The 20,116-nt window shown below is 43.4% G+C and overlaps 1 pseudogene; it reads right to left on the bottom strand.

The window, feature by feature from the left end:
• LOC123499291 overlaps positions 1-16,882 on the bottom strand; it is a 31,754-nt pseudogene extending 14,872 nt beyond the window's left edge.
• Between the last annotated feature and the right edge of the window lie 3,234 nt (positions 16,883-20,116).

Below are 20,116 nucleotides of genomic sequence, written 5' to 3'. Positions count from 1 at the left end.
GAAGGAATCATCATGGTGAGAGGAAGGAGAGTTGGAGAGTTATGAAGGATGACTGAGAAAAAGAAAAAGAAAAAGTGGAAGAATTATAAAGTTGAGAGAATGGAAGGAAGGTTGAGGATTGAGGGGAGGAAGAAGTGTGGAAATTATTATGGTGAAAGGAAGGAGAAATGGAGAAATTGTTGAGAGTTGAGGAGAGGAAAGAGGGAAGTGAGAGTTGAGAGGAAGGAGAGATGAAGGAAGTATCTGATGAGAGAAAGGAGAAATGAAAGAATTATGGAGAGGTGAAGAAAGGAATGAGGGTTGAGGACTGAGAGGAATGAGAGGTGAGGGAGTCAATGTGGTGCAAGGAAGGAGAGGTGTAGGAGTTATGAAGTCTTCTGACCTGGGGCGGCAGTGACAGGACGGGTGATGTACGAGAGGTGCCCCTGGAGGTTCTGGCGGCGCAGGGCAAGGGTGTAGCCTCGCAGGACGCCATGGGTCAGCTTGGGGTCAGGGGCACGCCAGGTCACCAACAGGGAGTGAGGGCCCCCTGCTGCCACCCGCACATCCTGGGGTGCTCCTGAGGGGGCTGCAAGAGGAGAAGGAAGAGGAGGAGCAGAATAAAAAGTATGAGAAGAGTAGGGATAGGAAAAGAAGGAGAAGAAGGGAGATGTGTAAGAGAAGGAAGATGTGGAGGAGAGAAAGAGAAGATGAAGAAGAAAGGGAAGGAAGAGGAAGAGGAGAAATAACATTATCATAAGTTATTGGATGGATTAAGATTCAATTATTAAAAGTAAAACATTCACTGCCTGTACAGGAACTAAACCAATATCTTTACACTACAAGGTCACTTTCTCTTATATCTACCTTTCCATCTAGCTATCTATTTGTCTCTTTCATTTTTGCATTATTAATCTTCTGTCTATCTATGTCTGTGTGCTTGTCATTTTATCTGTCTATCTACATACCAATATATTTTTCTTGTATCATAAACTCCCTATCTCTTTGTTTATCTCAATGTCTATTTGTCTATTTGTCTATCTATCTATCCATTTCACATATCACAATCTGTATACTTCACTGTCTTCCTGTCTGTCTGTCTGTCTATTTACCCCTTTGTTTCTCTATCTGTCTGTCTATCTGTCTGTCTTTATGGAGGTAAAGATCTGTCCATCTACCTATCTATCTATATATCACTCTCAGTTTGTCTATCTGTCTATTCATCTTTTCTCATCCTCCTCTACAGCAGCAAATGTCTATCTATCCATCTATTTATCTGTCTGTTTATCTGTCTGTCTGTCTGTCTGTCTGTGGTTTGTGTGTTTTATATATTGGTGAGTTTTCTTTGTATTAGGATTTGTTGTGTTTTCGGTGTTTCAAGTTTGATTTTTAGTTTTGAGTGTTGTTATGTGTCAAGTGTTTTAGTTGTCGTTGTGCAAAGTGTTTCAAGTGCTTTGTGTTTTACTTGCTTCATGTTTTACTTATTTTGTGTTTTATTGTCTCATAAGTTTCATGTGCCACTATGTTTTGTATGTTTCATGTGTTTCATATGTTATTGTGTGTTGCATGTTTCCTTTTTCCTTTTTTTTCATTGGTATTTATGTGCCATTGTGTGTGTCATGTTTTTAATGTATGGCTTATCATGTTTAATGTGTTATGTTTTAGCACAAGTTTTTAATGCGTTTAGCTATTCTTCATTACAATACAGGGTTTCTATTTAGCTAAAAGAATTTCTGGACCATAATATTTTGTACTTCATTAAATTAATCTTTGTTAAGTGTTGTGGTCAATAAGATATCTGAATCTGAATCAGAATGCATCTGTCTGCCTGTCCTCACCCTCCTCTGTGGTGGTGAACATCTGTGTGGGTGAGGGCTGGGACACGCCAAGGTCGTTGTGAGCCATGAGTCGCACAGCATAGGTGAGGTGCGGTGTGAGACCAGTCAGTACATGAGAGGCTGCCCACTGCCCCACGCTGACATTACGCCCATGTGACGCCCATGACTGGTCCCCGATCATGGCTGAGGGGAGGCAGGGTGAGTGATGGATGAAAGGTAAAGGGTACGGGATGAGTTGGGATGAGCGAGTGAGAGGTGAGGGTAAGTGGAGTGAGTTGGGGTGAGGAGTGAGTTGCAATAAGAGAGTGAGTGAGTGATGAGGGATGAGTTGGAATGAATGAGTGAGCAATGAGGGATGAGGAATGAGGTGGAGTTAGGATGAATGAGTGAGGTATGAGGACAAGTGGGTGAGTTAGTGAGGGATGAGGGGTGAGGGGTGAGTTTGGGTGAGGGGTGAATTGGCATGAGTGAGTGAGGGATGGGGGGTTGAGGGAAGAAGGGTGAGTTGGGAAAAAAGTTAAAGAATGAAGCATAAATTTCATAATCCCTCAAGAAAAGTAGTTTGAAATCCTATGAACTCTTAGAAATCTTAGTTAGAAATCAAACTCTCCTGAAAATTAATTGGAAAGTGAATGAACTCTTAGGAAAATTGGCTTGGAATAAAAAAAAATGCAAATAGTACAAACTGGTCTCAAAAACAACACAAGCATCACTGCAAATAAAACACAGACACAACATACCTTTGTACTGTATAGTGACGGCAGCAGGCTGGAGGAGGGACCAGGTGAGACGTGCTGACCGACTCCCTATCTCATTACCTCCACTCCCCCTGGTGGTGTGGGAGGCTCTGTGGGAGGAGAAAAGGAATAGAAAAAATAAGTTAAAAGGTAGAAGAGTGTGTTGTGGGCTCTGCTGAATGGGGAGGGAGAAAGACACTGGTTAAAAGGTGAGATACTGTGTTGAGAGCTTTGGTGAGTAGGAATACAGGAACCAGTTAAAAAGGATATCAGTTTTCACTTGGAACTAATGAGCTTATTTAAATACACTTTGCTCCCACACCAAGACAATTTGCAAGGCCACAGAGATGACTAGCTAAGTTTTCAAGGATGTTTCTCCAGTTAGTAATGCTGAAAACATTCCATCCATTATCAAAACTATAAAAATACCCTTAAAATTCTCTGTTACTTCAAATTAAAACCTTTTGAATATGAAGGTAAAGTGCAGAAATGTTTCAGAATACACCCCTGTGACATGAATTAAAACCACCACCACCATCACCATCACCACCAGCACTCACCAATGACAGACACAGTGTAGGTTTGCTCATTGTCTCCATGTGGGTTGGTGGCCCTGCAGGAGTATGGCCCGGCATCAGAGGACACAATGCTACGGAGCTCCAGGACGGCTCGTAATGTTCCTCCTCCTACGTTCGCCTCCCGCACCAGAGTTCTTGAGGGTGAAGGATGATATATTGTAGTAGTAATTGTAGTTCTATAGTTGAAATAGTAGTTGTTTTGGTAGTTTATTTGAGTCACGTTACATACAGGAGATGAAATATTGTTGTAGTTGAAATAAAAGAGATGAAATATTGGGGTTGTAGTCAAAATAGTAATTGTTTTAGTAGTTTATTTAAGTCAGATTACAAAAAGGAGATGAAATATTGTACTTGTAATCAAAATAGTAATTGTTTCAGCAGTTTATCTGAGTCAGGTTACATACAGGAGATGAAAAATTGTCATAATTCAAACAGTAGTAATTTTAGTAACTTATTTGAGTTAGCTTCCATACAGGAGTTGAAAAAATTGTCATAGCTGAAACAATAGTAGATTTAATGGCCTGCATGAGTGAATGTAGCCTAAAATGAGCTCCCTGACACCATGATACACACCCTGACACACCCCACCACCCTGACACCCTGATCTCCCCTCACCTGTGGTCCTGAATAATGGGGGCATGGTGCCTCAGCCAAGTGAGGGTCAAGGGCATGTCACCTGTGGCCTCACACCTCAGGGTCACCGTCTGCCCTGAGTGACCTGTGACCCGACCCCCCTCTGTGATGACCCGGGCTGGTGCTGTGGGGGGGGGGGGTGGAAAGAGGGAGAGGTGAAGTGAAGGAAGGAAAATATACAAGAAAAGGAATGAATATTGGAAGTATAGATGTAATGAGAGAGAGAGAGAGAGAGAGAGAGAGAGAGAGAGAGAGAGAGAGAGAGAGAGAGAGAGAGAGAGAGAGAGAGAGAGAGAGAGAGAGAGAGAGAGAGAGAGAGAGAGAGAGAGAGAGAGAGAGAGAGAGAGAGAGAGAGAGAGAGAGAGAAATATGATGGTAAACACAAATATTTACTAACATAATGCAGCATATTAAATTTGGAATTATCACAATAGATAAATTAAATATCAGATTCTCTCTCTCTCTCTCTCTCTCTCTCTCTCTCTCTCTCTCTCTGCTGAGGTGTTTTTGAAATTCATGTCTATCCATATGAAGGAGTGTATTAATTTATCTATCCATTAATCTATCAGTCTGTCTAATTATCTATCTATCTATCTATCTACTTATCTATCTATCTATCTATAAATCTATTTACTTATTCATCTATCTATCTACTTATTTATCAGTCAATATCTCATTCACTCTATCTCTCACTCATTCACTCACTCACTCACTCATCCCTTACCTCCCTTCTCCTTCCCTCATTCACCACCCACTCACTCACTCACCCACTGCTTCCCTTCTCCTTCCCTCATTCACCACTCACTCACTCACTCAGTCACCTCTTACCTCCCTTCTCCTTCCCTCATTCACCACTCACTCACTCACTCACCCCTTACCTCCCTATTCCTTCCTTCATTCACCACTCACTCACTCACCCACTGCCTCCTTTCTCCTTCCTTCATTCACCACTTCACTTATTCACTCATTCACTCACTCACCCCTGCCTCTCTACTCCTTCCTTCATTCACCTCTAACTCACTCACTCCTTTCACTACAATACAAAAAATAGCAACACCCAGCACTTTCTGACTCCCTGTGTGGCATTTCTCTCCTCCTACCCTTCATCCTCCCACCTCACCTCACCTCCCTCTTTATACGCATCTACAAAAAAATTGAGGGCCAAAACAGAATAGATACTGCAATTTCTACCCAGTTTAAAGATTTGACACAGCTGTAGAACTTGTAAAAATGCCTCACAGTGACTAGCAATTAACCAAAGGTGCAATAAGTAAAGAGACAAATGGTGAGAGAAACACAGACACGCAGACTCACCATGTACAGTCAGCTGGGCCATCTTAGACAGTGCCTTGCCTACACCATTGGCTGCCCTGCACATGTACCAGCCTGCCTGCCTTGGTGTGACCTGTGGGAGAACCAGAGAGCCGTTCGTGGCCTGCGTGACCCTTACTCCATCTGTCACAAGGGGCTGGAAGTCCTGAGCTGCCTCTCCTGTAGAAGGGGAACCAAAAGAGGTTGATATGAGCGTTCTGGTGAAAAAAAATAGGAGGGTTTGGGTAGATTTTGCAGGATTCTTATTGGATTTTGGAAGGTTTAAGAGTGTTTAGGATCATTAGGGTGGTGCTTGGATGGTTTCAGGTAGATGTTGTGGATTCTACATAAGTTTAGGAGGATTCAAGGGTGTTTGGAATGGTTTAGGAGGATTTGAATAGTGTTTAGATGGTTTTGAGTGGGTTTGGGAAAATTTGGGAGGGTTTGAGTAAGTTTTGGGAGTGTTTAGGAGTGCTTGACAGGGTTTGAATGTGTTTGAGAGTGTTTGAGTGCATTTGGGAGTGTTTGGGAAGGTTTGAGTAAGTTTTGGGAAAGTTACAGATGGTTTTGGATGGTTTCAGAATGGTTTGAGTGAGTATGGGTATGTTTATGAGGATTGTGGAAGGTTTGGGTAAGTTTGAAAAGTTTGAAAGAGTCTGAGAAATAAGAGTTTCGGAGTGTGAGGAGAGGAGAAAAATGAAAAACGAATGTATGTATTTGTAAAGACAACTCTCTCTTTCTCCTTCTCTGTCTCCCTACCTGGTGCCTTCATCCAGGTAATGACAGGCTGTGGGTGTCCTCGGGCACCACAATCAAGGACCACTGTTGACCCCACCAGTGCTGTGACACTCCTAGGCTCCACTACCCACCGTGGCGATACCTACAGCGGGAGGAGAGGGAGGAGGGAGGGATAGGAGGAGGGATAGAGGGTAAGGGAGGGTAGCAGAGATGAAGACATGGGAAGGGAAGGAAATAGAAGGGAAAACAAAGGGATAGGGAAGGGAAGAAAAGGAATGAGGGATAGAGGGAAGGAAGGGAAGGAATAAAAGAGAGTTAGAGAGAAGAAATGAAGGAAAAGAGAAGGAAGAGAGAGAGAGAGAGAGAGAGAGAGAGAGAGAGAGAGAGAGAGAGAGAGAGAGAGAGAGAGAGAGAGAGAGAGAGAGAGAGAGAGAGAGAGAGAGAGAGAGAGAGAGAGAGAGAGAGAGAGAGAGAGAGAGAGAGAGAGAGAGAGAGAGAGAGAGAGAGAGAGAGAGAGAGAGAGAGAGAGAGAGAGAGAGAGACATGTAGGGAAGGAATGATAGCAAAGACAACGAAGGGAAGAAAGGGAAAAAAGATACGACAGGGAGGGATAGAAAGATGAAGAAGGGAAGGGAAGGGAAGGGAGGAGGAATAGAAAGATAGAGGGTTTGGGAGGAGAGGGGGATGAGGAAGAGATAGGAGGTTGATGGAGGAAAGCGGAGGGAAGAGGGCAGGAAGAAAGAAAAGAAAGAGGAAGAGGAAAAGGATAACAATGAGTGAATAGGGAAGAAGGATAAAAAGAAAATGAGAGGAAGGTAGAGAGGAAGGAGGAAAAAAAGGAAGAAATAAAGGTAGGATGAATGAAAGAGGGAGGCAGAAGGAAAAGGAAGGAGAGAAGAATAAAATGAAGGAAGGAATGAAGATACAATATGAATAAAAATCTAGAAAACATCAGAACATCATTTTTAAATCTTCTGTTATTTCTTTTGTTATAATATACATTTTTGTTACTTATACATCTCTTTGTTTCCTGTCTTTCATTTTGCAACCTGGTATAAAAAGATTTTCCTACAATAGTCAAGTTCTCAGAATCTCTCTCTCTCTCTCTCTCTCTCTCTCTCTCTCTCTCTCTCTCTCTCTCTCTCTCTCTCTCTCTCTATTAATCTCCTTTTGTCTCCTTGTCAGGTGTCATCATCTCTTTCATTCCATTATTCCTCCTCTTCCTCCTCCTTCTTCTCCTCCTCCTTTTCCTCCTCCTCCCCCGTCTCTCTTCATTCATTACCAAATCTCTTTTCCTCCTCGCCTTTTCTTTCAGCTATTGATATAAAAATTTGCCCTTCAACTTTCTGCCCCCCCCCATTCCTCCTCCCCTCATCTCTCTCTCTCTCTCTCTCTCTCTCTCTCTCTCTCTCTCACCTTGACGGTCAGTGTGGCGGTGTGGTTGACGGTGGCAGCAGCGTTGGCAGCCTCGCAGGTGTAAGAGCCTGAGTGGTGTTCCTTTAGCGCCTTGAATAGCAGCGTCTAGAGTGGCGAGGGAGAGAAAGATGCTTGTAGTAGTAGTAGTAGTAGTAGTAGTAGTAGTAGTAGTAGTAGTAGTAGTAGTAGTAGTAGTAGTAGTAGTAGTAGTAGTAGTAGTAGTAGTAGTAGTAGTAGTAGTGGATAACAGTATTTTCGTACGATAAAGTGGTGTGGCCGTAATGTAAATGAAACGTGGAAATCTTTGTCCGTAGACCTTTTTGACACTGATAGAAAATTTTAATGTAAGAATAGTGTGGGTTTGCGTAAGGTGGCGGGACGTGAAGGATACTTGTAGTAGTAGTAGTAGTAGTAGTAGTAGTAGTAGTAGTAGTAGTAGTAGTAGTAGTAGTAGTATATAAAGACTGCAAGAGGGAGGTTTCAAGAGACTTTCCTTGATAACTTTGATTGATCCTTTTAACTACACTCGTAATCTAGGAAACACAAAAGAAAACTAAAATAAAAAAAAGAATAAAACACAACAAGAATTTGAGAATAAAAAAAAAAAAAAAAAAATCGAAAACAAGACAAATTAGCCTACTCTGAAACACTTTACTCTCTCCACGACTATTTCCAAAGACCACAGAGATGACTAACTGCATTTTCAAGACTGCTTTCCCATTTAAGAACCTGGAAACCTCATTAATCTGTCACTTAAACCATAAAAACACAATTTAAGACTGCTTTCTCATTTAAGAATCTAGAAACCTCATTAATCTGCCACTTGAACCATAAAAAAACACAATTCAAGACTGCTTCCCCATTTAAGAACCTAGAAACCTCATTAATCTGCCACTTGAGGCATAAAAAAACACAATTTAAGACTGCTTTCCCCACTTAAGAACCTAGAAATCTCATTAATCTGCCACTTGAACCATAAAAACAATTAAAAACCCGTGTAGCATCAACTAGACCCTTTTGAATGTACTAATGATGTGACGTGGAAGTGTTTCAGAGTACAGGACAAAGAGACGCAAGACTCCCTCAAGGTAAAAATCCACATCTGTTTTCTTTCTTACCGCAGAGAACTCGCTCATCTGCTTCACGTCTATGGCCGGGTCGTGCTGCAGGTGGCGTCCGTCCTTCAGCCAGTTGATGGTGATGGGCAGGTCTCCGGAGTTAATCATACAGGTGACTTGGGTTCTCTCTCTTTCCTGCAGGTTCCGTCGAAACACAAACGGCTCTATCTTCGGCGGTTCTGGTGTGAGGTGAGGAAGATAGTGCGTGATTGAGTGACGATGGAAAATAGTGGGTGACTGAATGATGGTGAGGAAAGGTGAGTAAGGAAGGAAAGGGAATGATGGTGAAAGATTATGACGGTGTGGAAAAGGGAGACAAGAAATAAGGTAAAAGAAAAATGAGGAAGGAAGAGAAAAGGGAATGATGGTGGAAGATTATGAAAGGAAGAAAAGAAATAAGCTAAAACGAAGGTGAGAAAGGAAAAGAAGGAAATGATGATGATAAAAGAAAAAAAAAAGGTGAGGAAGGAAGAGAACGGGAATGATGGGGATGGAATAGAAAAGGAAGAGAAGAAGGAAGATAAGAGAAAGATGAGGAAGGGAAAAAAAAAAGATTATGACGGGATGGAAAAGGAAGGAAAAAAATAAGGAAAAAAGAGAAGGATAAAAAAGGAATAAATGTAGATGAAACAAAACAAAATAAAAGAAAGAATGGATATAGAGAAATGACAAATAAAAAAAATGAAACAAAAACAAACAAGATGGACGAAAAAAAATACGAAAAAGTAGATGAAAAAGTAGACAAGAGAAGAGAATTAAAGACAAACAATAGGATAAACAAAACACAACAAGGCAGAGACAGAAAAAAAGAAGAAAATGATGAAAAGAATAAAAAAAACCATGAAAATACAGAGAAAAAACTAAAGATGGAGCAAAAAACACAAAATAAATAGAAATAAAACAGAAAAGAGCGAGAGAGAGAGAGAGAGAGAGAGAGAGAGAGAGAGAGAGAGAGAGAGAGAGAGAGAGAGAGAGAGAGAGAGAGAGAGAGAGAGAGAGAGAGAATAAATAAACTAAAACCACAACAAAAAAGACAAGATCACCAACACCAATGACAGGGCAACACACACACACACACACACACACACACACACACACACACACCAAGACAAGCCACTCACTAAGAACGTGGAGGAAGGTGTGGGAGGCCGCCGTCTGTCCCTGCCGGCCCGTCACCACGCAGGAGTAGCGACCGGCGTCCTCGTGATCCGCGTTCCGCACCAGCAGTGTTCCGTTACTCAGCACCTCTTGTCTGTAACACCAAGACCACCAACGCTTTCTATCTTCACTGTGTGTGTGTGTGTGTGTGTGTGTTTCACTGTTTGATCTGCTGCAGTCTCTGACGAGACAGCCAGACGTTACCCTACGGAGCGAGCTCAGAGCTCATTATTTCCGATCTTGGGATAGGCCTGAGACCAGACACACACCACACACCGGGACAACAAGGTCACAACTCCTCGATTTACATCCCGTACCTACTCACTGCTAGGTGAACAGCACCTACACGTGAAAGGAGACACACCCAAATATCTCCACCCGACCGGGGAATCGAACCCCGGTCCTCTGGCTTGTGAAGCCAGCGCTCTAACCACTGAGCTACCGGGCGTGTGTGTGTGTGTGTGTGTGTGTGTGTGTGTGTGTGTGTTTGTGTAGGTGTGAAGGCAAGCAAATGACCAGTACGAGGAAGAAACGGAGGAAAGGGAGGAGGAGGAGGAGGGAAAGACGCGCCAACTTGTGAGGAGAAAGAGACGTGGGAGGTAGGGAGAGGGAGGGAGAGGAAGGGAGAGGTGACAACAGGTACCCAAAGGTGTTCATTACCAGCCTCGCCTCGCCTCGCCTGTCTTTCCACGGCAAGTAACAAACAAGATGCCGTGAAACACAACACCTCACACCTTCCTCCTCTCTCCTCATCTCTCCTTCCTCCTCACCTCTCCCCCCCTTCCTTCCTCCTCTCTCCCTCATCTCTTTCCCTTTCCTTCCTCCTTTCTCCCTCACCTCTCCTCTCCCCTTCCCTTGCTCCTCTCTTCTTCACCTTTCCCCCTCTATCACCTCTCCCCTTTCTCTTCCTTCTCTCTCCTCCTTCCTCCCTTCCTTCCTGCTTTCCCTTCTCCCTTATACCTCTCCCTTCTCTTCTCCTTCCAATACCTCTCCCATTTACTCTCCTTCCTTTTCCTTATCGCCTTTCCCTTCCCTTATCCCTTCCTAAGCTCCTCTCTCTCTCTCTCTCTCTCTCTCTCTCTCTCTCTCTCTCTCTCTCTCTCTCTCTCTCTCTCTCTCTCTCATTTCCCATCACTCCGTCATTCCCCAGTGATAGAAAAAAGTAAAAATGACACTTCACAGGTGACAAGACGCCCTCCTCACCTCAGAGACGAATGCAGCTGCCGCCCCTCCCTCCTCCAGGACACGGCAGGCGCTGGGTAGCCTCCCGCAGGGCACCACAGCCTCACGTCCTCCCCTGCCACGGCTGTCACGTTGGGCATTGCACGGACGAAGGGAGGACCTGCAGTGGGAGGGATGGTAGTTGTAGGAGGTGGTGGTGGTGGTGGTGGTGGAGAAGTTGTTTTTGTTGTTGTTGTTGTTGTATAAAATAGGAGAAAGAGAACAAGAGCAAGAAAAAAGATAATGGGTGGTGGAAGAAGAAGAAGAAGAAGAAGAAGAAGAAGAAGAAGAAGAAGAAGAAGAAGAAGAAGAAGAAGAAGAAGAAGAAGAAGAAGAAGAAGAAGAAGAAGAAGAAGAAGAAGAAGAAGAAGAAGAAGAAGAAGAAGATGAGGAAGAAGAATAGAAGGAGAAAGAAAAAGAGTGTGCGGTGGGCGACTGACAGTGAACAACAACAACAACAACAATATACTACTACTACTACTACTACTACTAATACTACTACTACTACTACTACTATTACTACTACAGGCACTCACCATATACATTGAGCCTAGCGGAGTGTGCCTGTGAGCCGTGGGCGTTGTGGGCGGTGCAGGTGTAGGTGCCGCCCTCCCGCACCGTCACGTCACTCAGATTGACGTGACTCACCATCTGTCCCAGCGCTGTCCGGAAACTGCCCACGCTGGTCCTGAGAGAAGGCATGTGTGAAAGAGGCCCGTGTTTTGAAATGCTGCTCTCTCTCTCTCTCTCTCTCTCTCTCTCTCTCTCTCTCTCTCTCTCTTCACGACTGTTTTCAAGGCCAGAGAGATGATTGACCGGGTTCTCAAGACTGTTTCTCCTGGTAATAATATGGAAATGCGTTAATCTGTCACTGGAAGCATGAAAACAGTCTTAAAAACCCACCAACTTTCAAGGACAGCCTTTTAAAAGTGTCCCGTTTTCTGAAATGCTACCCTCTCTCACCACAACTGTTTTCCAAAGCCACAGACATGGTAAGCATTAGTTTTGAATTCAATGAGATAGATGTTGTGAAGCCTTCTGGTATAGAGACAAGCCATTCGAGAACCCGTTTGCTATCAAGAGAAGCCCTTTAGTAGAGAGAGAGAGAGAGAGAGAGAGAGAGAGAGAGAGAGAGAGAGAGAGAGAGAGAGAGAGAGAGAGAGAGAGAGAGAGAGAGAGAAGAGTGACAACACACCTGTGGGAGGGCGGCAGGGGCTGTTGGTCACGCGTCCATGTGATCACTGGCAGGGGGGAACCCACGGCGGAACACTTGAGGGACACGGGCGCTCCGGGGGACACTGTCTGTTCTATGGGTGTGTAGCGCAACTGTGGGGCGGAGTCTGTGGGCGGAGAGGAGAATAAGATAGCGGGGAGGAGAAGGAGAGATAGGGAGGAAGGTGTGGAGAGGAAAGACAGTAGTGGATGGGCCAAGAAGAAAAGGAAAGGGAAGAGGGAAGAGGGAGGAGGAGGAGGAAATGTAGGAGGAAAGAATGAGGAGAAGTAATAGGGAAAGGTAGCAAGTTAACAAGGAAGAGAAGGAGAGGAGGGGAGGAGGGGAGATGAGAGTAAGGCAGTAGGGAGGAGAGAGGGGAGAAAAGGTAGCAGATAGGGGAAAAGGATGGGGGAGGGAAAGGTAGCAGGTTAACATGGAGGATGGGAGAGGAGAGGAGGTGAGGGAAAGACAGTAGGGAGAAGGAGAAGGGAAAAAAGGGATAGGGAGGAGGAGGAGGAGGAGATGGGGGGGAGAAACTAGTGAGGAGAGGGAGAGAAAGGTAGAAAGATAACAGGAAGGAGAGGAGGGAAGGAGATGAAGGAAAGATAGTAGGGAGAAGGAGAGGAGGAGGAAGGGGAGGAGGCAGGAGGGAAGGGAGGGAGAAAGAGATCGTAGGGAGAAGACGGAGGAAAGAAAGCAGGTAGGAGGAAAGGATGGAGAGGAGCAGGAATAAAGAGGGGGAGGGATAGGTAGCAAGTTAACAAAGAGGAATAGAAAAGAAGAGGAAAAATATAAAGGAGGAAGAATAGGGAGGAGATGTAGTAGGAGGAGTGGATAGGGAGAAGAGATTAGCAGGTAGAAGGAGGAGAGAGGAGGGAAGAAAGCAAGGAGAAGAGGAGAGAGAAAAGGGAAGAAACGGAGGAGAGGGAACGGTAAGAGGGGTGGAAGAGAAGAGGTTAGAAAGTAGGAAGAGGAGAGAGGGAAGGGAATAGGGAGAGAAAGGTATTAAGGAGGGAAGAGGGGAAGGGAGAGGAAAGGTAGGAGGGGGAGAGGGAGAAGAAAAGGTAAATTCTCGACGCGGAAAAGTCGATCAGGTTGAAAACACAAACAAAAGGCGGAGAGAGAGAGAGAGAGAGAGAGAGAGAGAGAGAGAGAGAGAGAGAGAGAGAGAGAGAGAGAGAGAGAGAGAGAGAGAGAGAGAGAGAGAGAGAGAGAGAGAGAGAGAGAGAGTACACATAATACAATATAATCAACACAAAAAAAAAATGCCTCTCTGTCACTTTCTCTTGTGTCCTTTCTAATTTACAAACACCTTGGAACACACACACACACACACACACACACACACACACACACACACACACACACACACACACACACACACACATAACAAAACCCTTCTATTGTACTTTTTCTACTCTTCCAGACACAGGTAAACAAACACCCGCCTTTCTCCCGCCACAAACTTCACCTGTTCACAAATGACTCACCTGTCAGGGGGTAGTGGCTGATGCCCAGGTCACGTGACGCACGATGCCGCCCCTCCCCGCTGCCGCCACCACCACCATCACCACCACCATCACCGCCGCCACCACCCGTCACCTCCACCTGGCAGAGACACGAAGGGCCTTAAGAGGGTCGCGAGGAGGAGGAGGAGGAGGAGGAGGAGGAGGAGGAGAAAGGAGGAAGGAGGGAGGAAGAAAGGAGGTAAGGCAGGACGGAAAAATGAAATTCCATGACAAAAGACACCAACGCACACACACACACACACACACACACACACACACACACACACACACACACACACACACAACGTTCCTTTCCTCCCTCTTTCCACAACTTCCTCTTTCTCACCTCCTTCCTCCTCCTCCTCCTCCTCCTCCTCCTCCTCCTCCTCCTCCTCCTCCTCTTCCTCCTCCTCCTCCTCTCAGGCATACAAGGAGAATAAAGTTAATTTTAAGGCTGTCTGCTGGTGTGTTGCCTCGGTGATGGTGTGTGTGTGTGTGTGTGTGTGTGTGTGTGTGTGTGTGTGTGTGTGTGTGTGTGTGTGTGTGTGTGTGTGTGTGTGTGTGTGTGTGTATATAATATAGAGAGAGAGAGAGAGAGAGAGAGAGAGAGAGAGAGAGAGAGAGAGAGAGAGAGAGAGAGAGAGAGAGAGAGAGAGAGAGAGAGAGAGAGAGAGAGAGAGAGAGAGAGAGAGAGAGAGAGAGAGAGAGAGAGAGAGAGAGAGAGAGAGAGAGAGAGACGGAACTGAAATGGAGAGAGAAAACAGTGAGAAAGGAAGGAAAGACGAAGGGACAGCCAGAGAAGGGAACAAGAATATGACACACACACACACACACACACACACACACACACACACACACACACACACACACACACATACACACACACACACAGGGCCGTAATTTGAAACACTTCTGAGCCACACCTTCACAACATTTCATGGGCTCTGGTCCAGCTGAAGTGTGACTGTTTGTTAAAGGTCGTTTTAACAGTTGTAGTGACAGATGAACAAGATTTCTACATTACGAGCAGGAGAATAATATCTTGAGAACCCATTTGATCATCTCTTAGGGAAGACAGTCGTGGCGTGAGAGTGTGAGAGTGTGAGAGTGTGGGAGCGAAGCATTTCAATACGGACTAAAGATATACAAAACAGAGCAACAAAGAGGAAGAGAAGACAAGAGACAACATTGCAACTCACCACCAATTGTGAATATCTGGAGACACCCTCGCCCCTGAATCCCCTTCCTTTATTCCAGGGGCGCAGGGGACCTCACCATTCTGTAGGGACACTCCGCCATGCCTCTGGAAGGACCTCGCCCAGTATAACTTTCTGTTGAACTGCTGCAGAAGGCGTGGTCGGTGTTGGGTTCCACTGGAGGTCCCCCAAGTGTTGTCTCTCCCGTGGGATGGAGCAACGCGCGGTCCCAGGTGGTGAGGCCGCGTCCTGTGAGGATGAATGTGTCAGAGGGGGCTGTGTTGTGGTCCACGGGGTAAAGTGTAGAGGTGTCTGTCTCTAATTCTGCTTGGTGATTTATTTCTTCTTCCTTTTCCTGTGTTAGTTTTTATTATTACTATTACTATTACTATTATTATTATTATTATTATTATTATTATTATTATTACTGTTATTGTTATTTTTTTCCAAGGGTTGTTGTTTTGCTATTTCTGATTTATTTCGTGTGTTATTTTGATCATTACTGCTATCGTTATTATTATCATTATTTTTATTATCATTATTGGCATCATTTTTCAAATATTGTGTTTTTTTTACTTTTTTTTTTATTCGTTTCCAGTGTTAGTTTTCATTATTACTATCATTATTATTATTATTATTATTATTATTATTATTATTATTATTATTATTATTATTATTATTATTATCATTGTTATTATTGTTGCTATTATTTTCCAAGGATTGTGTTTTTTCTTTTTCTGATTCGTTTCGAGTGTTAGTTTTCATTATTACTATTACCATCATTATCACTATTTTTGTTATCATTATTTTCCTATGGTTGTTTTTCCCTCTTTCTGATTCGTTTCAAGAGTGGCGGATTTTTTTTTTCTTCCTCTAATTCCTTTAAAGAACACTGGATCCCTCTCTCCCTCTCCCTCTTTTTCTTATATCTCTCTAATTCCTTTCAAAAGTGTCGGTTTATTATTTTTTCCTGTTTCCTTTTCTTTATCTTTCAAATACTGTCTTTCATTTTCCTTTATAATATAGCTTCAAATATCTCTTTTAAAAGCATCAAACTCCCTTAATTTGTCCTAACGTAGCTTATAATCTTCCTCGAAAACTATCATTTATTTATCTCGTTTCCTGCTATAGTTTCCGATCCCTTTCCAACACTGTCAATCCTTTTCTCTTCTAAGTGTCTTCTAATCTTTCTGAAAACTACTTAATTCTTTTCTTCTTAAAAAAACTGCCATTTTCTTTTTTCTTTTTAATAGAGTTTTCAATCCCTTTCCTACACTGTCAATCCTTTTTCCTCTTCTAAGGTAGTTCCTAATCTCTTTGAAAACAATCTAGTTCTTTTCTTCTTTTCCTATTCTATATTTTATACCTTCACAAAAACTACTATTTTTTTTATTTTCCTTTCTAATGGAGTTTTGATCCCTTTCCAACACTGCCAATCCTTTTTTCTCTCTTCTAATCTAACTCCCAATCTCTCTGAAAACCATCTGATCATTATTTTCTGCCCTAAAAAATGCTATTCTTGTATTTTCCTTTCTATCGTAGTTTCAAATCACTTTCTAACACCGCCAATCCTTTTCCTTTTGCTTTTAATTCCCTTTAGAAATAGTCAAACTCCTCTTTTCTCCCTTCGTATTTCAATTAATCATAGGACGTTAGTAATAAGAAAAAAATATTGGCAGATTAGTTATAGATGTGTCGTTTCCTGGCGGCCTCTTTTTTGTATCTATCTGCACATCCACTTTGAAGTTAATGAGACAAAATGTATGTGATTATTATTTTTTTCGTTTATTTTTTTCCCCCTCTCTCTTTCATGTCTGAATTCGCGAGCAGTGACGTTCTAATTTCACCAACGCGGCTCGTGGTTTCCCTTTTTTGGCCTTGCTTCGTCGCTATAGAGGAAAGGGAGAGAGAGAAGGAGAGGAGAGGAGAGGAGAGGATAGGTAAGAAAGAACTGCGACTGGCCACTACCACCACCATCACCACCATCATCAAGGAACACAAAGGAAAAAACAGGCAGTAAACGTATTGGGTCCTCATATCGTCGCTTCGAAAGAAAAAAGAAAGAGATGAACTGTGAAATACTGACTACCACCACCACCACCACCACCACTACCACCACCACTACCATCACCACTACCACCACCAGCAAGGAACACAAAGGAACAGCAAGCATTAAGTCTCCTGGTTCTTACGTGCGGTGTGAAGTGCAAGGCAGGATAGTAATGACGACGGCTCCATCCCCGTCTATCGATTGTGTGGTGTGTTCATGCATCTAATTTGTAGCGAGTCACGGGATAGCAAAGAGAGAAGCTTATCCCCACCATCCATCAAGTGAAGAATAGATAAAATAGAGTAGAAAGTAAGAATAATTCACATGTAGTAATAAAAACTGATATGTAAAGAGCAGGATAGTAAAGAAAAAGACTCCTCGCCGCCAAGCACTCCAAAACCACCACCACCACCACCACCACCAACCAGGACAAGATAGCATAAAAAAGGACACATCCCCACCCAACACTTCCCTCCAAACACCTCCACCTTCATAAAAACAACAACAAAAACAACAACAGTATACACCACAGTAATCTAATCACAAGAGAGGATAGAAGAGACGAATACATCCCCCAACCACACCACCACACCACCACACCACCACACCACACACGTAACTGTACCCACGCGACACAAGATCACCATTCACCACCATTCACCACCATTCACCACCACAAAGGCCCCAGGATAGAAGCACACGCCAATTACACACCCACAATGCACCACACACACACACACACACACACACACACACACACACACACACACACACACAGCAACGTGGAATTGTTAACGCTTCTCTTATACCAACGCGACTGTGGCGGTGGTGGTGGTGGTGGTGGTGGGGATGGGAGGGGTGTCTATCGCTCTCCCTCTCCCTCTCCCTCTCTCTCCCTCTCCCTCTCTCCCTCTCCCCCCTTTCACGATTTTTATTGAATCACCATCAGTGCGAGCGGCGGCCGGACCCTCCCCGTCTCTCGTTCCCTGTAATTGGATTTTGTCAAGAGTTTTGGCCCACAGACGAAGCCGCTGAGGGGACAAATCTTCCTGCTGGGGGCGCTGAAGAAGACCCCTCCCCTTCCTCCTCCTCCTCCTCCTCCTCCTCCTTTTTATTCTTCTTTCGTATCCTGTCTCCGTTTGTTCTTGTCCTTCTTTTCTTTCTCATTCTTTCTCTTTCTCGTTCTTTTCATTTTTATGCTATTGATTCTCTCTCTCTCTCTCTCTCTCTCTCTGTTCTTATTTGATGTTTTTTTCTCGTTCTCCTTTTCCTCCTCCTTCTCTTCTCCTCTTCCTTGTTCTTCTTTTATCTTGTTCTTCTTGTTCTTTTCTTCACTCTTTCTTTCCCTAGAACACTGAGCTTAGTTTCTAATTATTCTTCTCTCCTTCTTTCTTCTTTTCTTCTTCTCTATCTCTTCCTCCATTTTCTTTTCTTCTTATCCTTCTCATCGTACACCTCCGCGTCCTTCGATCTCTTTACGTTTCCTCCTCCTCCTCCTCTTCCTCCTCCTCCTCCTCCTCCTCCTCCTCCTCCTCGTCCTCGTCCTCGTCCTCCTCCTCCCTCATCTTTGGTTTACTCTTTTCTCTTTTTCTTCTTCTTCTTCTTCTTCTTCTTCTTTTTCAATCATTTCTTCCTTTTCCTTTTCTTCGTTTTCTTCTTCTTCTTCTTCTTCTTCTTCTTCTTCTTCTTCTTCTTCTTCTCCTTCTTCTTTCTTTTACTCTACTCTATCTCCTCTTCCTCCTCCTCTTCCCATTACTATACCCAACTCTTCTCCTCCTCTTCTCTCCTCTTCCTTTTTTATTCCAGTTTTTTTTCCACTCCTCCTCCTCCTCCTCCTCCTCCTCCTCCTACAGACCTCTTCCTACGCATCCTTTCTCCATCTCTTCTTTCCTCTTCTTTTACAGTTCCTTCCACTCCTCCTCCTCCTCCTCCTCCTCCTCCTCCTCCTCCTCCTCCTCCTCCTCCTCCTGCTTATATCCAGAAAATACGAACAGAAAAGTCTTCTAGAAATGGAGAAGAAAGAAAAAAGTAAAAATAATAAAAGGTAGAAGTTTATATATATCCTACGCCAGTGCCAGAGAGAGAGAGAGAGAGAGAGAGAGAGAGAGAGAGAGAGTATATCCTCCTCCTCCTCCTCCTCCTCCTCTTCCTCCTTCACCTCCTCCTCCTCCTCCTCCTCCTCCTCCTCCTCCTCCTCCTCCTCCTCCTCCTCCTCCTCCTCCTCCTCCTACTACTACTACTACTACTACTACTACTACTGAATCGTGAGTTTTTCGAAGCCTTATTACATTCACCTCATGCATTGGGGTCGTTCCAATAATGTTTCTTTCCCTGCGCTTTCTCCCCCCGACCTTTGCCTCCTCTCTCCCCCTATCCCTCCCTCTCCCTCTCTCTAACACTGCACAAATATACACAGATATACACAAACACACAGAAACCATTTTATTCTTTATATTTTGTGGTTTTCTAGTTAACAATGGGGTAAAAATATAGAAACAAGTGCAAACTGATTTATTTCTTGTTTTTTATTTTATTTATTTATTTATTTTTTTTACTGTTAACTGTTAAATATGGTAAAAATACACAATAGATATTATTTTTTTTAATTTAACTTCTTATTCATTTTTTTTTTAGCTTCTGAATATGATAATACAAAGAAATGAGCTAAACACACATACAAACACGCTAAACACACATATAAACACGCTAAACACACATATAAACACGCTAAACACACATACAAACACGGTAAACACACATATAAACACGCTAAACACACATACAAACACGCTAAACACACATATAAACAGAGTAAACACACATACAAACACGGTAAACACACATATAAACACGGTAAACACACAAACACGCTAAACACACATACAAACACGCTAAACACACATACAAACACAAGAAACGCACATACAAACACGCTAAACACACATACAAACACGCTAAACACACATACATACACTAAACACACATACAGACGCTAAACACACACAAACATGTTAAACACACATACAAACACAAGAAACGCACATAAAAACACGCTAAACACACATACAAACACACTAAACACACATACAAACACGCTAAACACACACAAACACGCTAAACACACATACAAACACGCTAAACACACATACAAACACGCTAAACACACACACAAACACGCTAAACACACACATATAAACACGCTAAACACACATACAGACACATGAACTAACAAATTACTTCTCTTTTTTATTCTGCGCTACATTTCAAACACACACACACACACACACACACACACACACACGCACAATAATCCAGCGTCTCTCCTTTCTCCTCTTCACACCTTCCAAACACCACCAGCACCGCACAAAACAGACATACTGGATCATCTTTACGTCCCAAACACAGTAAAAACACACAACATA

Source organism: Portunus trituberculatus, chromosome 49, assembly GCF_017591435.1.
Source record: "Portunus trituberculatus isolate SZX2019 chromosome 49, ASM1759143v1, whole genome shotgun sequence".
NCBI lineage: Eukaryota > Metazoa > Arthropoda > Malacostraca > Decapoda > Portunidae > Portunus > Portunus trituberculatus.
This window is presented reverse-complemented; position numbering and strand designations above follow the sequence as displayed.